Raw genomic sequence first — 9527 nt, forward strand, 5'->3', positions numbered from 1 at the left:
TTGCCTGCAAATTATCATAGCTTTAGGTGAAACGTACAACCGGGAATGCTTTGTCTGTTTAATCAAAACGCAAAATATGGTGTGCAATTCGATGCATTGCTATGTCAACAGCGTGTGACAAAATAAAAAACTTTCGATTACTTTGCATCTTAAACATCTTAAGATGAAACATACCAAGTTTGAAGACAGTCGGATAAATTTTGTAGGAGGGGTTCGTTAAAATATGACCCCTGAAAAAGGCCACAAAAAATGGCAACAAATCCCATCATAAATCAAAATGGCGGACTTCCTGTTTGGTTTAGCACATGGTTCCAAGAGAATTTTTTTGTACATCGTGGGCTCTTATGTATGCCTGCAAATTATCATAGCGCTAGGTGAAACGTACAACCGAGAATGCTTCGTTAAAGAGTAGTTTTTTAGCTCAAAATGTGATGCCCGGCCCCTGGGGGACTTCCTGTTGCGTTTAGCACATGGCACCAAGAGACATTTTTGTACATCCTGGGCTGTTACATATGTCTACAATTTTTCGTCGCTCTAGCTTCTTCGTACAACTGGGAATGCTTCATTAAGAAGGATTTTTTTCCTTTGCAAAAAGTGCATGCCACGATAACAGCGTGTGACGAAATAAAAAACTTTCAATAACTTTTCATTTTCAACATCTTAAGATGAATCACACCAAGTTTGAAGATGATCGGATAAACTCTGTAGGAGGAGTTTGTTAAAATATGACCCCTATGAAATGGCCAAAAAAATGGCAACACGTTCCAAAATAAATCAAAATGGTGGACTTCCTGTTAGGTTTAGCACATGGTTCAAAAAGAGTTTTTTGTAGGTCATAGCCTGTTACATATGTGTACCAATTTTCGTAGCTCTAGATTAAACGTACAACCGGCAATGCTTCGTGAAGTAAGAATTTTTAAACTCTAAATTTGATGCGCCGCCGCCGTCATATAGTATATCAAAAACTTTAGATTTTTTACAATGATGTTGTCCCAGGTGTTGAGATGGTACATCCCAAGTTTGAAGTCAATCGGGTTAACCGTGTAGGAGAAGCGGGCAAAAGTATGACCCCTGTAAATGTGCAAAAATTGGCAAAAATTGGACATTTAAATACTCATACCTCACTTTCTGTCTATTTTAGGGTACACACTTCAAAGAGGTTTTTGTTCATTGGGACAGGGATCCGTTTAACCTATGTAGGGGGCGCTAAGGGGCCATTTTTCTGTTATCATGTATGGCGACTTTAAAATATAAAATTTTTCGCCAGGCCTGATGTGCGTGTAAACTTTGGTGAGTTTTCGTTCACGTTTAGTGTCTCAAAAATGCGATTGTTTACGGAGAAGAAAAAGAAGAATAATAAGAAGAATTCCTACAAAAACAATAGGGCCTCGCAGCGGCACCGCCGCCGCCGCTGCTCGGGCCCTAACTAGAGCTGCGAGCAGCTATAAAGGGCCCTCGCAACCCGGGCCACGTTGGGGTACTTGCACGTCGGGGTACTGGCACGTTGGGGTACTGTCAAATAGGACAAGGACCATCTAAAATGTTTTTGACAAGCCTTGTGTGTGCAAAGTTGAATCAAAACACAAAATATGGTGTGCAATTCCCAAAATAAATTCAAATTGGCGGACTTCCTTTTAGGTTTAGCATACGGCTACAGAATACTTTTTGTAGGTCTTAAGCTAATAGGTATGCCTCCCAGTTTTCACAAATCTCGGTCAAGTCATCTTTAGTTGTGTATCGCTTGAATCATACAATAGGAAATGCTCCATACAAATGCATAGAGGGCGCTATTGAGCACAACGTTGGGTTACTTGCACGTCAGGGTACTGGCACGTTGGGGTACTGTTACATGGAACAAGGACCATTTAAAATGTTAGTTTTTTCCATGCCTTGTCTGTGCAAAGTTTAATGAAAAAGGCCAAAAATGATGTATAATTCCCAAAATAAAATCAAAATAGCGGACTTCCTCTTTGGTTTGGCAAATGGCTACATAATACTTTTTTGTAGGTCTAGCATAATCATACAATCGGAAATGCTTCATAAAAATGTCTAGAGGGCGCTATTTATTGCAAATTGCACAATAAATCTCTAAAAATTCATGTTCATGACAAGTCTGATGTGTTTGCAAAGTTTCATGAGTTTTCATGTGTATAAAAAAAAAAAAGCAGCACTTGACAAACAATGCATTGCTATGGCAACAGCGTGTGACAAAATAAAAAACTTTCGATTACTTTGCATCTTAAACATCTTAAGATGAAACACACCGTTTGAAGACAGTCAGATAAATTTTGTAGGAGGGGTTCGTTAAAATATGACCCCTGAAAAAGGCCACAAAAAATGGCAACAAATCCCATCATAAATCAAAATGGCGGACTTCCTGTTTGGTTTAACACATGGTTCCAAGAGACTTTTTTGTACATCGTGGGCTCTTATGTATGCCTGCAAATTATCATAGCGCTAGGTGAAACATACAACCGGGAATGCTTCGTTAAACGGGAGTTTTTTTTTAACTCAAATTGTGATGCCCGGCCCCTGGGGGACTTCCTGTTGGGTTTAGCACATGGCACCAAGAGACTTTTTTGTACATCCTGGGCTGTTACATATGTCTACAATTTTTCGTCGCCCTAGCTGCTTCGTACAACTGGGAATGCTTCATTAAGAAGGATTTTTTTTCCTTTGCAAAAAGTGCATGCCACGACAACAGCGTGTGACGAAATAAAAAACTTTCAATAACTTTTCATTTTCAACATCTTAAGATGAATCACACCAAGTTTGAAGATGATCTGATAAACTCTGTAGGAGGAGTTTGTTAAAATATGACCCCTATGAAATGGCCAAAAAAAATGGCAACACATTCCAAAGTAAATCAAAATGGCGGACGTCCTGTTAGGTTTAGCATATGGTTCAAAAAGAGTTTTTTGTACCTCGAGGGCTGTTATATACCTCTACAAATTTTGGTAACTCTATGTGAAACGTACAGCCGGGTATGCTTTGTTAAAGAGGATTTTTTTAGCTCAAAATGTGATGCCCGGCCCCTGGGGGACTTCCTGTTGGGTTTAGCACAGGGCACCAAGAGACTTTTTTGTACATCTTGGGCTGTTACATATGTCTACAAATTTCCGTAGCTCTAGCTGCTTCATACAAATGGGAATGCTTCTTTAAGGATATTTTTTTTCCTTTGCAAACAGTGCATGCCATGACAACAGCGTGCGACGAAATACAAAGCTTTCAATAACTTTTCATCTTCAACATCTTAAGATGAATCACACCAAGTTTGAAGATGATCGGATAAACACTGTAGGAGGAGTTCGTTAAAATAAGACCCCAATGAAATGGCCAAAAAAATGGCAACACGTTCCAAAATAAATCAAAATGGTGGACTTCCTGTTAGGTTTAGCATATGGTTCAAAAAGAGTTTTTTGTAGGTCATAGCCTGTTACATATGTGTACCAATTTTCGTAGCTCTAGATTAAACGTACAACCGGCAATGCTTCGTGAAGTAAGAATTTTTAAACTCTAAATTTGATGCGTCGCCGCCGTCATATAGTATATCAAAAACTTTTCATTTTTCACAATGATGTTGTCCCAGGTGTTGAGATGGTACATCCCAAGTTTGAAGTCAATCGGGTTAACCGTGTAGGAGAAGCGGGCAAAAGTATGACCCCTGTAAATGTGCAAAAATGGGCCAAAATTGGACATTCAAATACTCATACCTCACTTCCTGTCTATTTTAGGGTACACATATCAAAGAGGTTTTTGTTCATCTGGATGTGCTACAGGTGCCACACAATTTTCATAGCGTTATGACAATCGTAGCGGGACAGGGATCCGTTAAACCTATGTAGGTGGCGCTACAGAGCCATTTTTCTGTTATCATGTATGGCGACTTTAAAATATCAAATTTTTCGCCAGGCCCGATCTGCGTGTAAAGTTTGGTGAGTTTTCGGTCACGTTTAGTGTCTCAAAAATGCGATTGTTTGCGGAGAAGAATAATAAGAATAACTAGAGCTGCGAGCAGCTATAAAGGGCCCTCGCAACCCGGGCCACGTTGGGGTATATGCAAGTCGGGGGACTTGCACGTTGGGGTACTGTTAAATAGACAAGGACCATGGAAAATAGAAATGCATTTGCCGTGCCTTGTGTGTAAAAAGGTGCAGTAAAAGGCCAAAAATGATGCACAATTCCCAAAATAAATTGTGTGTGCAAAGTTTCATGAAAAGTCGCTCGTTTGATATTCAAAACCAGCATCTGTTTATTTGAAAACATTGCATGGCACAGAGATGGTGTGTGATCAAATAAAAAGCTTTTTGATGACTCTTAATGTGGTGTCGCTGTGCAACACATATGTATTCATGACATAGTGAAGTATTGTGACAGTTTTGTAGGGTCCAGCAAACAGTAAATGTGTGACAGTTATTCAAGAAAAAATGTAGCTTTGAAGCAGGCTAACCAATGACATCATCTAAAGGGGAAAAAAGCACATGAGCAAGCATAGGTATAAGTAGAGGAGAAAAAGAGATGAAAGAAGTGCGAGAGATGGAACAGGAGAGGAATGCAGCTGTTTATGTATAGCTGTTGTAACAGGACAGATTAAATAACACTTTAACCTGGGGTTAACAGCGCCCTAGGACAGATAAACTCTTTAGTGTAAAAGTTTTCTGGGACAGATGAATCCCTTGGGGTCAAAGAGTTTGGGTTACCACATAGTCTGTCTTAGGATAATGTACCTCCATGGATGAATTAGTCCTAGGACGCTTTGACCTGCGGGCTAAAAGTTCAGGGGGGTTAACCTGTCCTGTTATATTGTGATCATCGTCTTCGTGCATGTCCTCAGTGGCTTCTTCTGTCTGTGTGGCAGCATTTGATACATCTGTAGAACAAAAAAGAATGAAGAATCATGTTAGATCTGTGAAGTTTGGTTGTCTTAGGTGTAGTTTACAGAACAGTCGTGTGCATATTTTTAGCATGGTAGTGTCTTAATACAAATGCATATTATGTAATGCACTGTATATGGATATTACAGACGTAATATTTGACGGTGATCTTATATTCATAGTTTTTGCCCGTTAATAAATAATATAGCTAGTAAGTAATAAGACACGCAAAAATGGTATAGTTGAATCCTCTGGGTCAAAAAGCAATGTTTTAGGATTGTGTGATGAAATGATGAATAAAAGTAAGGATACGACAGGTACATAAATGGTTATGTAAGTGTAAAATTTGGCATGGTGTGTCCAGATACATGCAGGATAAGTATAAAATATTATGGTGTGTGATTGATTTTTTCTTAGTAAAAATTAGTATTGTAAAGGTCATGTCACAGTATGTCCAAAAAAATTTTTTTTTTAAATCTATGGTATAGAAACATCATAATCAGGGGCAAAGACATAAACATAATAATAGTAATTAATAATGATAGAATTTAAATACAATCTTTTCCATGAATATGTCAGTTATTTTGAGAAGATACAGAAAAAAAAGAACTTTGAAGTGTCTATCAGTGGATGAAAGAGGGCAAGATCACAGCATAGCTACATGATATCAGTCACATTTGAAAGTAATCAAGTGTAGTATGTATGCACATTATATACATTGAGAAATTGAGGCTCAATAATCAGTCAGTGTTTTAGTTAACAGTCCAATGTTACCTTCAAGATATTCCTAACAGAAAAAAAGGAACGTGCATTAACAAAAAAATGTAAAAATGTCCATTGTCAAACATGTCATTCATTATACACAATGTGTAGGATGGGGATGCTTGCTGTGTTAGTGTTTGTGTGTCTTCCATGTCATATAGCTTACCTTCACGGACAAATGCATCACATGCATCCTTTATATCCAATGCAGTCTGGAGTTCTTTCACAAGCTTGGTTTTGAAGTCTATCTGTTTTTCAAGTGCTCGATTGACTCGAGTCACATGGACTAGTTGGTTCATTTGGGAATGAAGATCAAGGCTGCGCTGGTATAAGTCGTTGCGACTGAAAGCATGATCAATGCATGCATACTGTAATGACAAAGCATTCAATGAAAATCAGTCATGTTAGATTCCATGATTCTAAATAGCAGAGGTAACGTGTTGGTGCAAAACGTTGTGGTCGTGTTGCATGTTACTCAATGGCTGTGTGTGTCAAAACGAGTTTATTTGAAAGAATATACAAATATATACACACGGACATATATATTTATACAGTATAACAGTACCGCATGTATTGGTTTTAAGGAAAGAGTTGAAAAGCAGTGTTCAGAAAAAAGCATAAGACGCACAAAGTACCATTTCACTACATGTAATAAGTTGTCAAGTAGACATGTGAATTAAGTGGTTAAGATAGTGGCTACTGTGCAAGTAAGCTTCAATTGTCTCTAAAAGGTTAGCATATGTGTTCTACATGATATCAATGGCTAGACGTGCTCGTGGAGAAACATTACAAACAGAAAAACACACTAAAGGTGCCTTTAACAAACCTGTTAATAAATGAGAACTTAATACATATATGTATGGCATACTGTATATGATTGAGAAAGTTGTCCTGTTTAGTTTATGTATTGTATACTTACGGAAAAAAGTTGGCAATCTTTGCGTATGGAGATGATTAGAGGGTCTTTATCAAAAGAGAATTTGCTTGGTGATTTGTTCATGTTCTGTAGAAAAGCAAAGGAGTAGAAATAAATACAGTATCATACTTCATAAACATACAAGAAATTTGTAGCTGTATTAACCATTGTTGGTATTTGAAGTGATAATTTAGGAATAGAAGTGTAGTGATTGCAGAATTTATAGAGTGCTTACCTTGTATGACTTTGTAGATGGAAATGTCTTTTGTTGAAAGAGCTCTTTGTTGTCTACTATATATGCAAGGACAAGCATAAGTAGGTGTGGTTATGAAGTACTTGACCATTGAAATAAAGCAGTGGTATCAAATGTATGGACCGTGGTTTGGCTCAGGCCTGCAAAGGGGTTTAATGTGGCACAAGAGATAATCTTGTAAGGTACAAAAAATAATAATAATATAATAGGTATGCCTCTGAGTTTTCACAAATCTAGGTCAAGTCAAGTCATCTTTAGTTATTTCGCGCTTGAATCATCCAATCGGAAATGCTCCATAAAAAATGTATAGAGGGTGCGATTTATTGCAAATTGCACAAGAAATCTCTAAAAATTCATGTTAATGACAAGTCTGATGTGTGTGCAAAGTTTCACGAGTTTTCACACATGTATAGATAAAAAAAAACAAAGCAGCACTTTACTTGGCAACCAATGCATCGCTATAGCAGCAGCGTGCGACAAAATAAAAAACTTTCGATAAATTTGCATCTTAAACATCTTAAGATGAAACACACCAAGTTTGAACACGGTCGGATGAATTTTGTAGGAGGAGTTAAAATATGACCCCTAAAAAAGGCCACAAAAAAAGGCTACAAATCCCATCATAAATCAAAATGGCGGACTTCCTGTTTGGTTTAGCACATGGTTCCAAGAGACTTTTTTGTACATCGTGGGCTCTTATGTATGCCTCTAAATTATCATAGCGCTAGGTGAAACGTACAACCGGGAATGCTTCGTTAAAGAGGAGTTTTTTAGCTCAAAATGTGATGCCCGGCCCCTACGGGACTTCCTGTTGGGTTTAGCACATGGCACCAAGAGACTTTTTTGTACATCGTGGGCTGTTACATTTGTCTCCAAATTTTCGTAGCTCTAGCTGCTTCGTACAACTGGGAATGCTTCATTAAGAAGGAATTTTTTCCTTTGCAAACTGTGCATGCCACGGCAACAGCGTGCGACAAAATAAAAAGCTTTCAATAACTTTTCATCTTCAACATCTTAAGATGAATCACACCAAGTTTGGAGATGATCGGATAAACTCTGTAGGAGGAGTTCGTTAAAATAAGACCCCTATGAAATGGCCCAAAAAATGGCAACACGTTCCAAAGTAAATCAAAATGGCGGACTTCCTGTTCGGTTTAGCATATGGTTCAAAAAGAGTTTTTTGTACCTTGAGGGCTGTTACATATGTCTTCAAATATTGGTAACTCTAGGTGAAATGTACAGCCGGGAATGCTTCATTAAGTTAGAATTTTGAAACACAAAATTTGATGCCTCGCCTCTGGCGGACTTCCTGTTAGGTTTAGCATATGGCACCAACAGGCTTTTTTGTAGATCATAGTCTGTTACATATGTGTACCAATTTTCGTAGCTCTAGATTAAACGTACCACCGGCAATGCTTCGTTAAGTAAGAATTTTGAAACTGTAAATTTGATGCCCCGCCACCGTCATATAGTATGTCAAAAACTTTAGATTTTTTACCATGATGTTGTCCCAGGTGTTGAGATGGTACAGCCCAAGTTTGAAGTCAATCGGGTTAACCGTGTAGGAGAAGCGGGCAAAAGTATGACCCCTGTAAATGTGCAAAAATGGGCCAAAATTGGACATTCAAATACTCATACCTCACTTCCTGTCTATTTTAGGGTACACATATCAAAGAGGTTTTTGTTCATCTGGATGTGCGACAGGTGCCACACAATTTTCGTAGCCATAGGACAATCGTAGCGGGACAGGGATCCGTTAAACCTATGTAGGTGGCGCTACAGAGCCATTTTTCATGTATCATGTATGGCGACTTTAAAATATCAAATTTTTCGCCAGGCCCGATCTCCGTGTAAAGTTTGGTGAGTTTTCGTTCATGTTTAGTGCCTCAAAAATGTGGTTGTTTGCGGAAAAGAATAATAACAAAGAAAAAGAAGAAGAAGAATAATAACTAGAGCTGCGAGCAGCTATAAAGGGCCCTCGCAACCCGGGCCACGTTGGGGTACTTGCACGTCGGGGTACTGGCACGTTGGGGTACTGTAAAATAGGACAAGGACCATCTAAAATGTTTTTGACAAGCCTTGTGTGTGCAAAGTTTAATCAAAACGCAAAATATGGTGCGCAATTCCCAAAATAAATTCAAAATGGCGGACTTCCTTTTAGGTTTAGCATACGGCTACAGAATACTTTTTGTAGGTCTTAAGCTAATAGGTATGCCTCCCAGTTTTCACAAATCTAGGTCAAGTCATCTTTAGTTGTGTATCGCTTGAATCATACAATTGGAAATGCTCCATAAAAATGCATAGAGGGCGCTATTGAGCACAACGTTGGGTTACTTGCACGTCAGGGTACTGGCACGTTGGGGTACTGTTACATGGAACAAGGACCATTTAAAATGTTATTTTTTTCCATGCCTTGTCTGTGCAAAGTTTAATGAAAAAGGCCAAAAATGATGTATAGTTCCCAAAATAAAATCAAAATAGCGGACTTCCTCTTTGGTTTGGCAAATGGCTACATAATACTTTTTTGTAGGTCTAGCATAATCATACAATCGGAAATGCTTCATAAAAATGCCTAGAGGGCGCTATTTATTGCAAATTGCACAATAAATCTCTGAAAATTCATGTTCATGACAAGTCTGATGTGTTTGCAAAGTTTCATGAGTTTTCATGTGTATAAAAAAAAAAAAAAAAGCAGCACTTGACAACTGTTACATGGAACAAG

General features: G+C 38.2%; 1 long non-coding RNA gene across 1 annotated transcript; it reads right to left on the minus strand.

Annotated features, from left to right (window-relative positions):
- Positions 1 to 4279: 4279 nt before the first annotated feature.
- On the minus strand, positions 4280 to 6716 carry LOC144007903 (uncharacterized). Its single transcript, XR_013280454.1, has 3 exons — positions 6556 to 6716; positions 5803 to 6004; positions 4280 to 4870 (listed from the first exon to the last, which is right to left on the minus strand). It is a non-coding gene; the product is annotated as an uncharacterized LOC144007903 (long non-coding RNA).
- Positions 6717 to 9527: the final 2811 nt, after the last annotated feature.

The sequence above is a fragment of the Festucalex cinctus genome, chromosome 19 (assembly GCF_051991245.1).
Source record: "Festucalex cinctus isolate MCC-2025b chromosome 19, RoL_Fcin_1.0, whole genome shotgun sequence".
NCBI classification, from domain to species: Eukaryota; Metazoa; Chordata; class Actinopteri; order Syngnathiformes; family Syngnathidae; genus Festucalex; species Festucalex cinctus.